The sequence below is a fragment of the Macrotis lagotis genome, chromosome X, assembly GCF_037893015.1.
Source record: "Macrotis lagotis isolate mMagLag1 chromosome X, bilby.v1.9.chrom.fasta, whole genome shotgun sequence".
NCBI classification, from domain to species: domain Eukaryota; kingdom Metazoa; phylum Chordata; class Mammalia; order Peramelemorphia; family Peramelidae; genus Macrotis; species Macrotis lagotis.
Genome location: NC_133666.1, coordinates 548,333,289 through 548,351,772, shown reverse-complemented (window position 1 = coordinate 548,351,772; position 18,484 = coordinate 548,333,289). Strand labels below are relative to the sequence as shown.

The following is an 18,484-nucleotide window of genomic DNA, read 5'->3' as shown; positions in this document are numbered from 1 at the left end:
TAGCTTTTAGGGCTATCTGCAGCTGCATCATGGCTAGAAACCTTCTGCCAGATGATTCTGCCTCAATACTGCTCACCTTTGTCTCCCACCATTACCTAGTCATCAATAAATAATTTTATCTGCTCCTGTTAAGCCTTGGAGGCCTATGCCTCAGATCGTCACTCACTTTAGCCATGTCCTGAGGCTCCCTCATCTTGCTGTTACTGCTACTACTGCTCTGTAGGACTTCTCCACCCAAGTTCTACCCTTCTGCTCCTGCCTAGCTGCTTTGCAGAAATATCATCACTCTTTTAGGGTAAAAATACCCAGATCAGTATACCTTGGGGCTAGTGGACACATTTCCAGCTGTTATGTTAATCACTCTCAGGCTTGCTTTAGTGTTAGTCCTTTGGCTGCCACCTCAACAAATGATCCCTCAGCATTTGCTTCTAGTTGAGTTGGGGTGATTGAATTCCATTTACCTCTTTTTCATATCGGAGTAGAAGCAGTGTTCCTCTCAACACCTACCGAGTCTTTCTGAAAAACAGAATAAGGGACAGCTAGGTAGTATAGTGGATAGAGCACTGGCCCTGGAGTCAGGAGGACCTGAGTTCAAATCCAGCCTCAGACACTTAATAATTACCTAGCTGTGTGGCCTTGGGCAAATCACTTAACCCCATTGCCTTGCAAAAAACTAAAATAAAAAAAGAATAAACACATGTACCCATTTCCATTTGACTTTCCAACTCCTATCATTGCCCTAAGTAGAAGGCAAAATATATTGAGTCAACATAAATGGTTAAACTCTAGAGAAGCATGGAACAATTACAGGATCTGATGCTGAGCAAAGGGAGCAGAAACAAGAGAATATTGAACACATTAACAACATTGTGAGTTGATCAACCCTGATGGATGAAATTCCTCTCCATAGTTCAGAGAGCTGGGACAACTCTATCAGACCAGTAATGGACAATGCTATCATGACATACAGAGGAAGAAAAACAAAACAAAACAAAAAACCCTTCAGAATCTGAATGAACACTACATTCACTTTTTAAAAAATTTATGTATTTCTTTCCTAACTCGTGGTTTTTTCTTTCTTTTTCCTTAATCCTAATTCCTAATACCCAAAATAACTAAACTGTAAACATGTTAATCACAAATGTGTATGTACAATATTCACCTAACTGTTCACTGCTGAAGGGAGGGATTAGGAAGGGAGGTGAAAGGATATTATGTAACTTAAAATTATGCATATGCATGTAGATGAATATTGAAAAACTTTCATAACATGTAACTAAAAAAATAAAATAAAATATCAGTTAAAAAAAAAGAATGGACTGGGTTGAACCTTGGATTTGGAAAACATAAGTTACTTTGAACAATCTCTCATGGCCTCCAGAGGGGTTACACAACTAGCTGCCTGCATGTTTTGAGTAGGACCAGAAAAAGATAAAACTAGAATTGCAGATAGTTAAAAAAAATACATAAAAATACAATATTACATAAATAAAATTAATATATTTTTTAAAAGTTAATTTGACACCTAGAGTGATCCTTTAGTGTCTTTCATTCTAATTGAGTTTGACACTACTAGACTAAAAGGTCACTCTCAGTTCTAGGTTTATTAACTAGTACTTAGCCCTGTAAAATGTCTTCATGTTCCAAAAAAGCCTTTGCTAGTAGTCTTTCCTTCATGATAATTCTCCTTAAATAACTGAAAATTGAATGTTCGTGATTGGTTTGTGCCAATTTAATTAAAAAATGATGATTCTGGGGCAGCTAGGTGGTGCAGTGGATAGAGTACCAACCCTGGAGTCAGAAGTACCTGAGTTCAAATCCAGCCTCAGACACTTAATAATTACCTAGCTGTGTGGCCCTGGGCAAGCCACTTAATCTCATTGCCTTGTAAAAAAAAAAAACAACTAAAAAAAATGATGATTCTATCTAAATTAATTTATAGATTTAGTGTCATGCCAATCAAACTATAAAATCATAGCAAAATCATAAAAAATTCACCTGGAGAATTCCAGAATATCAAGGAAATCAATGAAAAAAGTAGGAAGAAAAGCAATCAGTACTAGAGCACAAATAATAGTAGAAAGCAATAATTATGTCTCCCTTACTTAAGAATAACTTGTCTAGGGGTGGCAGGTGGCATAGTGGATAAAGCACCGGCCTTGGAGTCAGGAGTACCTAGGTTCAAATCCGGTCTCAGACACTTAATAATTACCTAGCTGTGTGGCCTTGGGCAAGCCGCTTAACCCCATTTGCCTTGCAAAAAAAAAAAACTAAAAAAAAAGAGTAACTTGTCTAGAGCAGGGGTTGGCAAAGGTCCCTTTTTTAATGCTTTGAAGCTAAGAAAGGTTTTCAGACTAGGTGGATGAGGCAAAACTTTGAAGTTGACAGTTTGTCTTTGATACCCTCCTACCTCACTTTTCAACAACTTTCTCCACTATGTTAAGTAATAAATTCTCTAGACATTTGATATCCTTTACTACATTCTAACAGTCTGGGGAACTCAAATCTGGTTTCCTATCTATGTATACTCTGTAAAATAGTGGACCCACCTTACCCTCTCTGCTGTACCTTCTTTACCTTGCTCTCCTGATGTTGACTGTTACTTTGGAATGAATAGAATAAGCAAATTCTTAGGAATGACTTTCTAATGGTAGAATTTCAAGTACCAAGAGTCACCATAAGAGAGATTTTTGAATAGGTGCAATGTTTTCTGGGACTTCTTCAATCTTCCCTTCATTTACTAACTTCTGATGTGTCTCTCTCCCACCCTATCCATTCTTTATCTCCTCTCAGTTCTTCCTTGTTCCTATAGGCTAGCCTGATTTGAGCATGGGATAACCATGTAATGGCCCCAAAATAGTATCTTCAAAAGTGTCCATACCCTCTGACTCAGAAATCTCACTGTCAGACACATACCCCTGAAAGGTCAAAGACTGAAAAAAAGACCCTATATCCACCAAAATATTCAGAATAGCACTTTTTTTGTTATATCAAGGAACTGGAAACATAGTAAGTGCCCATTGATCAGGCAAACAAACTGTGGTATAGGAATATAATAGAATATGACTGCACCATAAGAAAAAATAAATATGAATAAATCATGAATCATTGGAAAACTTATATAAACTTATGCTGGGGAAAGTAAGCCAAGAAATTAATATACACGATTATTATCACAACATAAATAGAAAGAATAAAAACAAAACTGAGTACCATGTAATTAGATTGACAAAGTCTGACTAGAGAAAAGCTGAGACAGTGTACCTCTTTCACTTCATTGCCAGGATAAGAGGCAATTATGGGTGTGGAATGTTACATATATTATAGAACTTGATTCGTATATTGGTTGATTTAGATGAACTGGTTTTTTTTTCTTTTGCTATAAGGGATGTCTATTTGGTTAAAAGAGAAGAATGGATACATTTGAAAATGAATATGAAGCAAAAACAAAGGACATCAATTAAAATAAAATAATTTTAAAACCTTTTAAATTATGTTTTCCTTTCTTGTTCCATCTTCTTTCTTCTTCTCTTCTTCCTGGTCATCTCCATACCATGTTCCCCACATTTTACCTATCATCCTTATCTCTGCCAGATCCTCACATCCTCCCCTGAAACCTGGGACTCCAGCCTTGGCTGTCCAGCTCTGATAGGTGAGCTTTCATCTTATCTTGTCCAGAACAGAGACAAGCTTCCACGTCATGGGCCATTTCCACATCATATCTCCCTTTTTTCTGGTGTCTTCCCCCTTCAGAATTTAAGCTATTTTTCAGGGCAGGGACTTGCCTGTATTTATATCCTCCAAGCTTAGCACAGTGTCTATGATGTAGTAATCATTGAATGCTCTTTCATCCTCTCACTCTCCCTTCATCCCTGAATTAACTTCTTCCTTCCTGGTCTCTGAATCAGCTCCAGCTCTGACCCTTTCATTCTAAGTCTTCATTACAATTTAGGAAGTTGAGAATTGCTTCTCAAGCAATGAAGGATCTCTTCTGTGGAATTATTATTTCAATATTACTAATAACAAGTGTAATGGGAGGTAGCCCGAAGGTCTTTCTGGTCTGCTCTGGGGTGATGAGTCTGCCCCAGGGACTCTTCACTCTGTGTGTGAGTTCCAGCTAAGGCTGACCAGGGGTGCATGCTGTTTCCCCATCTCACTGTACAAAGGCAATATCTCAATGTACAAAAAAAGTATAAAAATGCCCCATAAATCATGGTATTAATAACAAAGTGCTGAGTCAATAGAAGCATTCCATGTCATTTCAAAGAGTCTAAGATTACTGTGAAACTGGTGGCCAAAGCAGTTACTTTCACCATAGTTCAAGACATCAAAAGACTTGTGATTTTTAGTATGTGGACTTCTTCCACCAATGCAGATTGAAAACTGTATCTATACACCTACAGAGCTGGAAGGTACAGCCACTAGACCTGGCATGAAGAAGGCCTGAGTTCAAATGTATCCTTAGATTCTACTAGCTATGTAATCTTGGACAAGTCACTTAACCTCAGCTTCCTCAATTGTTATATAGGGATAATCACATCCCCCCCCCCCCCCAAGTATTGTAGGATCAAATAAGACAGAAATACTTAGCAGTGCTTAGTTATTTGTTGTTGTTAAATCATTTCAATCACATCTGACTCTTCCTGACCCCATTTAGGATTTTCTTGGCAATGATACTGAGGTAGTTTGCCATTTTCTTCTCCAGTTCATTTTACAGATGAGGAAACTGAGGCAAACAGGGGGAAGTGACTCTCCCAGGGTCACACAGTTGGGAAATGTCTGAGGTCACATGAAAATCCAAGAAAATGAGTCTTCCTGAGTCTAGGCCCAGTATCTTAACCCCTGCTCCACCTAGCTATCCTGCCTGGTATATGGCACTACTACATAAATGCTAAATATTGTTGTTATACCTGCTGAAGTTAAGTCAAGAAAACTAACTGGTGAAATCAAAATGTTGATTTAATGACCAATATAGTACAGTGACATGTGCTATCCACCATCAAGCAGTCCCTGGACTCCAGGATACATAGCAACACAGCTATCACCAACCAAGAGATGATCAGGCATCATTCAGAACCATTGATGTTTACCTATTGGTGACCCAACAGGTAAACACAAGTGTGGGATTTTTTTTATTCAGTAAACAAAGGTCCTAAAGCAGCTAGTACACAACACCAAGGAATATTGCCAGAGGAGTCAAGTGCTATAGTGAGACCTACGGTGGGCAAGCACCCAGGACTGACATTTGAGAAGGGAATGAGGCCTTTTTAATAAAAGCAGAAGGGAGGTCATTTAAGTTGTCCAGACACAGAAAGAAATAATTCCCGAGTTATAAGGTGGGGCAGGACAATTCAGGATTGTGAAATAGGAGCAATCTGTTGAAAACAAATGACATCGTCCCCCATGGCCTAGACTAGCTAGGTTTACTGGCTCATCACACAACCCGTCTATAGCTTAGTAAGAGATATGTCATGAGTCACTATAGCCAAAAACAATAATTAGCTGGTGACCAACCCTCTGGTGATGAGTCTCCCTAGACTGTTATCTGTTGATAAACACTGAGCTTGTTGTCAGACTTGTATTTTCAATCTTTCCAATACAGAGAGACAAACCAGAGCTTCTCCTCCTCCTCTAGAATAGGCTCTAAGACCCTGGGCCCACCTCTGTACAGCATCAGGGACACAATTAAATTGGCCTTTATAGAAGTTATTGATCATACAAAATATATGGGAGATAACTGAGGGGACCAGAGTCTCTACAAGAAGGTTTTTCTCTACAAGAAGGTTTTTTGTTTGTTTTTATAAAGGAGTAGAATCTTTATAAATTCTTCTTATCCAATGGGGAAAAAAAAGTCATTTTTTTTATTTCTAAAGTAAGGATGGCATCCCAGGAATCCATAAAAATCTAAAGGAAAAAAGAAGAGGTACAGATTGGTGACAATGTAAGGAAAAGGATATAGGATTTGGAATCAGAAGACCTGGGTTAAAAACCTATATGACTTGGGACAAATCACCTCTTCTCTCCAGATCTTATTTTCCTCATCTGCAAAATGAGGTAACTGGACTAGATGACATCTAGGGGTTCCTTTCTAGAATTTTTCCATCACAATCTCCTGACTTGGAAAATGTGACAGGTGAATTCTGAAATAAATGAATAAACAAAGGTATAAGCTTCCAAGTATATATCGATTTATTAAGCAATGAATGCCAATTGCATAATAAATTGGGGCCAGGCCTCCTCCTGTCTCACCTAGTACAAGGGGAGACAGAATTTTATGAATAAAAAGAAAACAAATAACAGGATATAAAACAGGATACAAGATTAGGTAATCTGATTTCTAATTGGAGAAAAGATTAGGGGCTTTCTGAGTTGGGAAAGGGAGAGCAAACAAATGCAGTTCCCTAAATATCAGCAAAAGAAGTGAATTTCTGGTCAGCACAACCTAGGTCTTTAATTAAGAGTACTAAGTAGTAGATAGCTAGCCACCCATTCATGCAGCAGTAGATTCAAACAATGCAATAAAGTTTTCTTACAATTCTCACGACTGAATAAAGTTTTTTCAGAATACAGAAATTGGACTAGACCCATAATTGAACAGAAAGGAAACAGCTATATCCAGAATTGAGTCACAAGAAGGAGTCAGTGTGGTTTTCTCCATTCCCACAATGCCCACAGAAAGTACAGAATGTTGTTCTAGTTGGAGTAGAAAATGTGAACTCACAAAGGTAACCCATATCACCAGGATCCACAAGAGGGAGGGCAGAGTTCAGCAAATCTCTCAGTTTCTGAGAAATAAGCAAAGCTGTAATTTTAATGAAAAACTAAAGGGCCTCTGCTCCCCACCTCCACCCCCACTGTTTGTTCAGCAATTGCTGAGAATCATAGTTGCAGTACAGGACAATTTGAGTTAATTTAGTAAATGTTTAGTAATAGGCTTCTTCTTCACCCAGACCTCTGGCTATGCTTTCTAAGTTCTTTAAAATTCTTTTATATAAACCTAATTGACAGAATTTAAAGAGCTTTTTCTTACAAACCTGTTGTTCCTATGACAACAATCAAATAAGAGCCAAAATGTCTAGAGCATTTAGAAAAATAATATACACTAATAATAGGTAGTACTCTGGATCCTCTTTAACATGACTCGTAATTGGAAGCCAGCTACTTTGCATGTTAAAACAAGGCCGGCTGTTGAGAACATATAGACTTTGAAAGGCTTTGAAAAGTTCTGGTTGAATTTGCTGAAATCATCTTGAGACAGAACTATATTCACAGGTACTTTATAAATTTCCATCCTAGCTTTCCAAAAATAGTCATAAGCCCCAGAAAACTCCCTCTTTTTTTTGGCCCCTTTTTAATATGCACTTGAAATGGTCCCTCTTTGTGCTGCCTTCTTTGTATAAGTGCCCACAGAAGCCCTGGCAGGGACAGGATTGGCCTAAGCCCAGCTGCCTCCCCTGCGGCGGGCACAGGCAGGGCAGCTTGGGAGAACACAAGGAAAATTGCTTCCAGCCTGGCTGCATCTGCCTCGTGAAAATAGAGCAAAAACTCCCAGCAGGAGGGGGACTCTCTCTGCTTGGTTTTCTTCAGGTTATTGTTCAAGGAGCTAAGTCGAGCCCCATTTCTGACCCATTGTGTAGCTAAATGAATAGAGCAACCCCACTCACTTCATATTCAAAATGGACAATAAATCAAGCCATATGTGGCAAAAACAAAACAAAACAAAAAACCGCCACCAACAAACAATCAAACAAAATCTCACTTTCTCAGACCGCATCTCTGCCAACTGTCCATAAGGTTCTTGTAATGGGTGAAGTTGGACTGGATGGCTTTCACATTCCTTCCAGTTCTAAGATTCTAATTCTTGGTAGAGTCAGCACTTTATCAATTGAAAATTAAGTCAAAGAATCTCACCCAAACTCAATTCAGGAGTACAGACAGAAGCAGAACAAGTCATTCTATCTTATAGCTCATGGGTTAACTCATACACTCTGCCCCTCAGGTAAAATAGGACACAGGTCTAACAATGGAACTCCATTGCCCCAAAATCCTAAGAGACCCTCTAAGATAAAATGAAAAACCACTTCAGTCTGGTATTTAAAGCCAAGCAACAGTCTGATTGCAACCTTCCTTCCCAGACTTACTTCACAATATTTCCCTTCAAACTGATTATGTTCCAGCCAAGCTGGCTTACCTGCTGTTCTCCAGATTGAACATGTCATCAACCATCTCTCTGTCTTTGTGCAGCCCTCTTCAATTCTGCCTCCTAGAAGTCTACAATTCCTGTCAAGGTTTCACTCAGATAGCACCTTTTTTGATGTTCAGTAGTGTCTGACTCTGTGATTGCATTTGGGTTTGGTATTTTTGACAAAGATACTGGAGTGGTTTGCCATTTCCTTCTACTTTATTTTGCAGCTTAAGAAATTGAGGCAAACAAGGTGAAGTGACTTGCCTAAGGTCATGATTCTATTAGTACTATTTGAACTCAGGAAGATGAGTCCTGCTGACTCTGTCTTGCCATTCTATCCACTAACTCTGCCTAACTGCCCCAAGCCTCTCCTGATCCCTTCCAGTCTTGTGTGCTTTCTCTTCTCTCAGATTACTCTGCATTTATTTATCTGCAAATGTCTTGTATATGACAGTAGAATATCAGTTTCTTCAGAGCAGAGACTGTTTAATTTTTTTTTTGTCTTTTTATCTCTTAGCACAATGCCTTGTGCATAGGAGGCACATAAGGGCAAAATCAACACTCTAGAGTCCTCCCTGTCCTCTAAGATTAAACTGACAAGTTGGCTAGATCAGACATACACACATGAAAAGTTAAATAGCTATGTGAGACAATGACACATGAGATGTCACAGGGCAGTATAAGATTCAATGCCAATTGAGTGGTACAGGGATCAAACGGTGTAAGTTCAGAGATGAAGGAAATCATTACCAGCTTGGGTATCAAATTAACCACCTTCCGTGTGCTAGGTTAAAGGCTAGGGAGAAAAAGAAGGGAGAAAAACAGTCCTTGCTCTCTAGAAGCTTATAGTCTAATCATGGAGACAGTGTGCAAATAACTATGTACAAACAAGATATAGAATATATCCCTATATATTTACATATGCATGTATATATCTAGATACACGTCTGTGGGTGTGTACATATGCATGTGTGAGGGTGTGGTGTGTGTGTGTGTGTGTGTGTGTGTGTGTGTGTGCAAGTGTGTGTGTGTGTAATTGGAGATCATTGTAGAGGGAAGCCACTAATATCAGAGAGGACTGGGAAAGGCTTTTTGCCAAAGTGGGTCTAGAGTTGAGACCTGAAGGAAGCCAAGAGATGGAGATGAGAAAGGAAGAGAGTTCCAGGCAAGGGGTTACCCAATGAAAATGTTCAGACCACCCTGTGCAAGAAATAGCAAAAAAAGACCAGTGTCATTAGTTTAGAGAGTTGTTGGAGGGAAAGGGGCCAGGTCATGGAGGGCTTTAAAAGTCAAACAGAAAATTCTATAATTTGATCCTTGAAGTAATAGGGAGCCACTGGAGGTGATTGAGTAAAAGGCTGACAGGATCAGATTTATGCTTTAGGAAGATGAATGGAGCATCTGAGGGGAAGAGGGATTGGAGTGATCAAGAAAGTCTTTACAGGGGCAACTAGGTGGCGCAGTGGATAGAGCATGGACCCAGGAGTCAGGAGGACCTGTGTTCAAATATGGCCTCAGACCTGTAATAATTACCTAGCTGTGTGACCTGGGCAAGTCACTTAACCACACTACCTTGCAAAACAAAAAAAAAAGAAGTCTTTACAGAGGAAGATAGACATGAACTGAATGCTGAAAGTTGTGTAGGATTTGGATGGATGGAGAGGGAATATATCATGGTGATTAAGAAAAGGGAATTCCAAGGACAGGGAGTAGACTAGTTTGGTTGGAGCGGGAGCCTCATGTAGGGAAGTAGAGATTGAGATGAGGTCTGGAATAATCCAAGCATTTAAAGTACTCCAGAATCTATCTCCCTCCTACCTCATCAAACATTGCAGAGGGCTCAGTTTCCTGTACTTTAGACTCCAGTCAAACTGACCTACTCTCTGTATCCTGAATTTCTATCCCCAATACTTTGCCCAGGCTGGCTCTCCAAACTTGGAATGCACTCCTTCCCTCCTCACCTTTTAGAATACATTCTACTTCCTATGACAAACCTTTCCTATCTATATCTTGTATACATATCTTGTGTGTATATATATATATATATATATATATATGTATATAAAATTCCTGTCTAAACATATAACATATATATTCTGTATATATATCTTGAAACTTATGTAATTTTTGTATATAACTACTATATAAATAATTCCTGTGTATGTATATATTCCTATATATTTTTATATATATATGTAATTGTTTGCATGCCATCTCCATCATTAGAATGTAAGCTCCTAAAGGAATATTAAAAATATATTTTTAGGGGCAGCTAGGTGATACAGTGGATAGAGCACTGGCCCTGGAGTCAGGAGTACCTGAGTTCAAATCTGACCTCAGACACCTAATAATTGCCTAGCTATGTGACCTTGGGCAAATCACTTAAATCCACTGACTTAAATAAATTAAAAAATATATTATATATATTTTTGAAAAGACCATAAGTTCCTTTAGAATAGGGACTGTTTTGTATCCCCAGCAAAAACACATACATATATATACATATATATATGTGTGTGTGTGTGTGTGTGTGTGTGTGTGTGTGTGTACAAAACACAGTGTCTGAAACATGCTAAGTGGTTAATAAATGATTTTTAACTTGCTGACAAAGTATGGATAATTTTTTTTAAATATCTAAGTATGTGTGTGTGTGTGTGTGTGTGTGTGTGTGTGTTATAGAGGATAGATATTGGACCTTGAGTCAGGAAAACCAGAGGTTAAATCTAGTGTCAAACTCTTACTAGCTGTGTGACCCTGGACAAGTCATTTAACCCTATTTGTCTCAGTCTCCTCAATCTATAAAATGAGTTGGAGAAGGAAATAATTCTAGTATCTTTGCCAAGAAAACCCAAAACAGCCATAAAGAATCAGACACCAAAAACATCACTTGCACAAAAATATTCATAGCAGCCCTGTTTGTGGTGGCAAAGAACTGGAAATCAAGTAAATGTCCTTCAATTGGGGAATGGTTTAACAAACTGTGGTGTATGTATGTCATGGAACACTATTGTTCAGTTGGAAACCAGGAGGGATGGGAATTCAGGGAAGACTGGAAGGATTTGCATGAACTGATGCTGAGTGAGATGAGCAGAACCAGAAGAACACTGTACCCTAACAGCAACATGGGGGCAATGATTAACCCTGATGTACTTGCTCATTCCATCAGTGCAACAATCAGACACAATTTGAGAGTATCTGCAATGGAGAATACCATATGTATCCAGAGAAAGAATTGTGGAGTTTGAACAAAGACCAAAGACTATTACCTTTAATTTAAAAAAAAAAAGTTATCTTATTATGTAATTTTGCTATCTCTTATATTTTATTTTTCTTCCTTAAGGATATGATTTCTCTCTCATCACATTCAACTGAGATCAATATATATATATATATATATATATATATATATATATATATAAATATATATATATATATATATATACATACGATGGAAACAATGTAAAGACTAACAATGCCTTCTATGGGGGTGGGGGAGGGAAGCAAGAATGGGGAAAAAATTGTAAAATGCAAAATAAATAAAATAGTTCTAAAAAAAATAATCAGGGAGTCTAGGTGGCACAGTAGATAGAGCACCGGCCCTGGAGTCAGGAGGACCTGAGTTCAAATCCAGCCTCAGACACTTAATAATTATCTAGCTGTGTGGCCTTGGGCAAGCCACTTAACGCCACTGCCTTGCAAAAACCAAAAAAAAAAAAAAAAAAAAAGAATCAGGCACCACTGAAAATGACCACACAACAAAAATATATTAACTAGAGATTTTAAGGAGAGGAGGCAAATTTGATTTCATAAGTATCAATGAAACTTGAAGGGTGTGTAATTTCATCCCTGGAAAATAGTTAAGAAAATTACATACCTTATTTGAAAGTATACCAAAGAATTAGAAAAGGCATAGGAGCAACACAGCATATGGTGAAGAAAAATCCATGAAACAGAGAGAAGTGCACAGAGCATTTGTTTGAAGGTCAGTGGAGGGAGCAACAGAACTGATACTGTCTTGGGTGTGTTCTACAACCCAGCACTCTAGAAAGTAGAGACAGATGAAGCATTCAGGAATCAGACCACAAAAACAGTGTGCAATCATGTGGCAGGATATAATAGTAATAGGAGGAGGAGAGGGGTCTTCCATGTTCTGTACATCTGCTTGAGTTCTATATCAAAAGTAGAGCAGAGGAGAAACTCTTGACCTATTTAAATGAAAATTTTATTCTTCAGAAGAGAAAGAAAGGGTTTAGGGAAACCTTTTCTAGACCTAATTATGACTATTAAGGAGCTATTTGTTGCTGAAACAGAAATGATTTGAACTATGGGAGGAATTGACTACTTCACCCCAGAGGTCAAGGTATGGGAGAAGAAAACAGCTGAACATAGTCTAATCCATAATGCAGATTTAGGGAGAGAAAGTTGCAAAGGATTCAGAGAAAAAGTCACTGGATCCTGCATCCTAAAATTCTACAAGGGAAGCTGACCTAAGAAGGTTAAAAGGTCAAAAAAAGGTTGAGGATAAAAAAATGGAAAACTAGCTAAAATGATATGTATAGGGAATAAATGAACCAATACAATTTTTTTAAAAGCCATATACAGAAGATGGAAGAAAAGAAAAATAACAGAATAAATATAAAAGATTGGTTTGGCCATGTAAAAACAATGTCAGGAAATCTAAAAGCTAGAATGTGAGCATAGGTCAGTCTTCACAAAGAATATTAAGGATAGAATGAGGTTAGGGGAAATTTTTAGCTATGTTGCAGATAAGACAAAGGTCAAAGAAGGAACTACTACTGGAAGGTAGATAAGAATGATAAAAGAATGAAGGAAGAACTATTCAATTCTTTCTTATGGAATGGGACTTTGGAACATTCTCAGGTAACCTAAGATGGAAGCACTTTCATGAAAGATGCCAGAGAACTATTTGGGAGAGAATGACCTGTAAATACATATCACATGAATGTCAAAGGCCTCTTTCCATTGTCTGCATTACCAGAACTGCCACATCTTTAAAAACTACCTCTCTTTTTCTAATGGTCTCCAGGGGCACTATGCACTAAGTTAGGTGGAGAAGTGGACCTTCCTTTTTCCTTTCCCTTACCAAGAAATGGGCCTTGAGTCTTTGTTCTGTTGGTCCTTTTCAGACCTGGAAGCTTGAGCCATTCCAGGCCTGATGTTGCTACCAATCCACCCTGAATAAGCCAAGATGCTGGGATCCAAATTTAGGGGCACTTTGGTCTTGGAACCTGGTAGGACTAATTCCATATACAGGAACTGAGTTAAATCTATAAACCTAATCCCCTTCCTCTCTTCAGAGACTAAGATGGAATTTGGAGAATTATATTGTTGATTAGGTGTTAGGATTGTTTATATTTGTTCTCACTGTAGCTTTAAAGTAAATATTTCTTTGTAAAAGTCAATCTTATTTTTATTTGTTAAATGGAATAGATGTATTTAAAAAAAAAATCCCTAAAACTGAGGAAACCAAATCACTGAGAGATTAAGACAAAAGCTAAGGCAAAAGACCCCAATCCCCTTAAATGACCAGAGTACTCTGGGGTGAAATGTAATATCCTTGACCTTAAGGCATTGAAGGGTCAGCATTAAGAAATATGACATTTGTTCCTTCCTAGACAGGGAAAATAAAAAAAAAAGAGTAGAACAAAAATAGAAACAGGAAGTAGATACCAAAAATAAATGCTTCAACAAATTCAAGTCACTAAGCCTAAATCAACTGTATCCCAGGGTACTAACAAAACGACTATCAGGTCAAAAAACAAACAAACAAACAAACAGCAATAACAAAACAACTGAAACTGAATGCTGAGAATTTATTTTGACAAGCTTGAATGCAAAGAAAAGATACAAGGGGCAGTTAGGTGGTGCAATGGATAAAGCATAGCTCTGAGGTCAGGAGGATCTGAGCTCAATCCTTCATAGACACTTATTGTGTGACCCTGGGCAAGTCACTTAACCCTGATTGCCTATTTAAAAAAAAATAATCCACAAAGAGAAGATATGAGATAGCACCTCTGCCCTCATACTCTACAGAGGTCAGAGGCTATGGATACAGAATATTAAATATGATTTCAGGTTTTTTCAGGCTTGGTTAGTTCTACTTACTGAGCTGTTTTTTTAAAACCTTCTCATCTCTTTTATTCTTCCTTTGAGGGAAGGGAAGAAAGAAAACATTGGGAAACATAAGTGATATTTAATAAAACATCAAAAACTTTTATTTGAAAGAACCTCCAGTTTAGATACTCAGATACAACTGATTATTGTTATTATTGTTCAACTTATTAAGTTCCAAGGTAGACGAATTTTCTTCAAGTGCGCCCAAGAATCCCCACCTACAAGTACAAAGAGCCAGACCAACATGATTCTATTTTCCCAGCTTTCCCATAAATGTCTCTCTGACCTTTTGAACTGTTTCTTCAGAGAGTGTTTATATCTCCTTGTGCAATTTTCCTATGTTCTTGGAATGATCAGTGGTCCTTCAATTTAAAATCATCTTTCACAACACTTTCTCCTGGAAAGATTATTTAGGCTTTATGCAATATGGTTTGGTATGATATAAAGACTTGTTGTTTTTCCTTTGTTCTCAAAGACCATGACATCAGGTAGATGATGCTATGACATGCAAACGAATTGGATTTGAATGATGGGATGATGTTCTAAATCACTAGCCTCACTGTCTTCTGGAGCCATCTTGATCCAGTGGCCAGATATGAATCAGGATGATTGGAGATGGCCCTGAATGCAAAGCATTGACTTGCCAGGATCACATAGCTAGTTAATGTCACGTGTCTGAGATCAAATTTGAACTCAGATCTTCCTGATTCCAGGGCTGGTGCTCTATCCACTGCACCACTTAGTCACCCTAAGTATTAGTCTTATGTCAGGAGAGGGTTCAAATCTTGCATTAGCCATCCACTACTTATGTAATCATGAGAAAATCACTTATCTCAGATTCAACTGTAAAATTAGTACAATAATACAACTTTCCAAGTCAATTAAGGATCAAATGATATATATGTAAATTCTGCAACCCCTAAAGTATTGTGACAGCTGTTATTATAATTTCTGATATAAAAATTAAAACATATGGTCTGACAAACAATATGTCTTGAGAAAAATGTAATTTTCCAGAAACCACTGAAAGTTTAATAATGATGATGATAATGATAATATCTAGCATTTAAATAACTTAAAAGTTTTCAAAATATTTTATAAATAGTTTAGTATTTGATCTCCAAAATAACTCTGTAAGGATGCTTCTACTGTTTTCATCATTTTACAGATAGGAGAACCAAGGCAGACTAAGATTAAGTGACTTGCTAGTAAGCATCTACTCTCTCCACTTCACTACCTAATTGCCTAGGTTGGAGAAGTTCAAAAAGTCAGAAGGAGAACTTAGAGAAGTGTAGCCACAATAAAATACCTAAGCTCTACTTTTCCTACAAGGGGTTAAGACAAAATGAAACTTCACCAGCTTGTCCTGTTCTTTAACATAAAGCATATGGACTTAAAGCTTAATCAGAATTCTTTCTCTTGTCTGATTAAGCCCCTTTAAAGTTTTGGGTTTTTTTCCCTTTTCTTCTCAGAGTTAAAACTACTTAGTATTCAACATTGTGAAGAAGCATACTCTTGCCCAGTGTAGTTAAAGTTAAGTAGTTTTAACCCTTACTTGGTTACTAAAGTTACTTGAGTAACTTACTTAAGTTACTAATTTAATTATTTCATATTCAACTTAGTGAAGAAGCATACACTGCTTAAGAGTCCTTAAAAAGTGAGCAGAACTACACAATCAGAAGCACCCTATTGAAAAATGTATACTCGAGTCCTTGTTCTGGCAGGGAATAACTATGTGGCCACAGTGTTAAACTATTTATGGTTTTTTCAAGAGAGTTTTGATGCTTGCATTAGCAGGATAATCCCCCCCCCCCCCACCTTAAAGACTCAGAAGAAAAAAAGATTACTCAAAAAATTCTTCTCTATCACACTAAGAATCAGTTTGTCTTTTTGGGGACGTGCCTAGAAGCACCCATGCACAAAAGAGGAGGGACACAGAGAACACAGGATCACCACAGAGCTGACTCAAAAGCCCAAGAGAGCAAGGGCAAAAATCCAAAGGGGACTGTAACTGAGCCCTCTGACTCCAAGGTCAGGATTTGGGGTTGGTTTTTTTTGTTTTGTTTTGTTTTTTGTCTCAGTTAGGCTATTGTCCCTCCTTAGGACTGCTGGGCTGTAGAGCAGAACCAAGACCTCTTGAGCTGAATGCCCCTCTTCTGAGTATGGGACATAGAGGTGGGAGCTGGGCCTTGCTTTGATCTTCAGGGTGATGAGGAAGAGACAGGCCAAAAGTCCTCAACAATAAGCTAAAGTCAAAGACTTCAGAGTACAATTTGGAGCCAGGCCATTTAGTTTTCTGGGTACATTTCTGGCACAGTAACTTGGGGACACTGGCATAAGGGTCTCCAATAACTCTGTGGGGAATAACTGCATTATCATGTGGGGGCAACAGCACTGCCACAACTTCGGTTTCCTCATCAGTAAAATGGTAAGAGTATCCATCTCATGGACTTCTCCCCAATTAGAAGTGCTTTTGTAAATCAGTAAGTGAGTGTTGCTGGAGAACTAACTTCAGCAAAGGAAGGAAAAAGGTAAGGTAAGGTACTTAAAAGGTGCAGGGAGGTCAGCACTCTTGCGTGTTTTCCCTCAAAATTCCACTAGTGCTCTTAGTAGAAGATAGAGCCAGCTTTAAAGGAGAGTTGCTTCTATTCAACTAGATCTAGACCAAGAAATAAGATGCGTGTCCATAGCAGTGGACTTGGAGGCACAAGACTTGGGTTTAATTCCTTGGTTCTGCCACTAACTAGCTTTATGACTAGGGGTAACTCTTTTTACCTCTCAAAATCTCATACTCCTTTTTTTTTTTATGTTTTTGCAAGGCAAATGAGGTTAAGTGGTGCCCAAGGCCACACAGCTAGGTAATTATTAAGTGTCTGAGACCAGATTTGAACCCAGGTACTCCTGACTCCAGGGCCGGTGCTTTATCCACTATGCCACCTAGCTGCCCCTCTCATACTCCTTTGTAAAATGAAGAAGTCAGATAAAAGCAGTGGTGCTCAAAAGATATACTGTGAAATTCTGGACATGATATTATTATAGATAAAAGATAACTTAGAAATAACTTCATTTAATATACATTTTATTTACCCAGCATATGTAATATAGAAAATACATTATTCACAAAATAAATAAAATTTGCCCATTATACATGTAGTATGGGCAGTAATAGGAAAGTGATGGTATTGTGCTGGTATAGAAAAGGCCAGTTAATACCTTTCTGTACCTGACCTTCAAAAGGATTAGTTGTCCACTTCCTGGTCACTCCCTCTGTTCTCCCCTTTGGATATAAAATTCTTTCCAGTCACTCCTTTGGCTCCACACCTGGATAAGAATGGTCTTTTCAGAGTGAGAAGAGAGAGGTGGGAAAAAGAAGTAATCAAAGAACTCTCTCTTACCAGTTCCAGTTTGTCACTGCCTCCCCCCAAATAAACACTGACTCATTTGCCCAGGAGAAGTCCAAATCCATGTTTTATACAAATATGAATCAATAATTCTTTTGTTTATTCCAAACTTCTATTCCAAGAAATGCCCCTCAGTAATTGAGTGTCTCTGTCCATCTATCCTCTTTCTCTTTCCCTCTCCTTTGCTCTCTCCTCTTCCTTCCCCCGTCTCTGTCTCTGTCTCTCTCTCATCCATTTGCCTCTCCCTCTGCTGATTTGAGCCAAGGAGCACAGATCAGTAATGCAATGGTTAACCACATATATCTCAAGGAAACCAGTTTAGCACAACAGTAAAACAAAAGGCAAAACAAATTCTTAAGAAATAGTGATTTGGGAATAAGTTGTCTCTTGAGAAAACAAGAGTGAGAAGGAAGCAGACAACACGGGGAATTACCAGTTCTGTTTTCAGCAGTAGGAACACTTCCCGCAGCTCTGTTTGCCATAGTTTGTCTTGATATCCCAGTTTTTGCTCCTCATTTCTCCTTGGTTAACCCAGCTTGTCGAGTTGCAGTTGTTGAAGCAGCAATAGCAGCTCCACCTGCATCCTCATTTCTCTGCTATATTTTACCTTAGCTTCCCTGGCAGCATGGTTGTTCTGGGTGGTAGTATTGTCTGCATATCAATAAGATTATGGTGCATTAGTTCTGGTCTCTTAAAGGGATGAGTTGGAGAACAATAGGAAGCTTCTACTCACCATCTGACATTGTCTCCTGCATCCTATTAC

General features: G+C 38.2%; 1 protein-coding gene across 3 annotated transcripts in view; it reads right to left on the bottom strand.

Moving 5' to 3' along the window:
• Positions 1-3,697, bottom strand: part of NDUFAF6 (NADH:ubiquinone oxidoreductase complex assembly factor 6) — a 117,307-nt gene extending 113,610 nt beyond the window's left edge. Inside the window, exons 1-2 of one of the 3 annotated variants that reach the window (XM_074200291.1) lie at positions 3,484-3,697; positions 320-516 (exon numbers count right to left, since the gene is read on the bottom strand). The gene's annotated coding sequence lies outside the window, so the exon portion shown is untranslated. The remainder of the gene's footprint in view (positions 1-319; positions 517-3,483) is intronic. The other 2 variants (XM_074200290.1, XM_074200292.1) reach the window with 2 other exon arrangements.
• Positions 3,698-18,484: the final 14,787 nt, after the last annotated feature.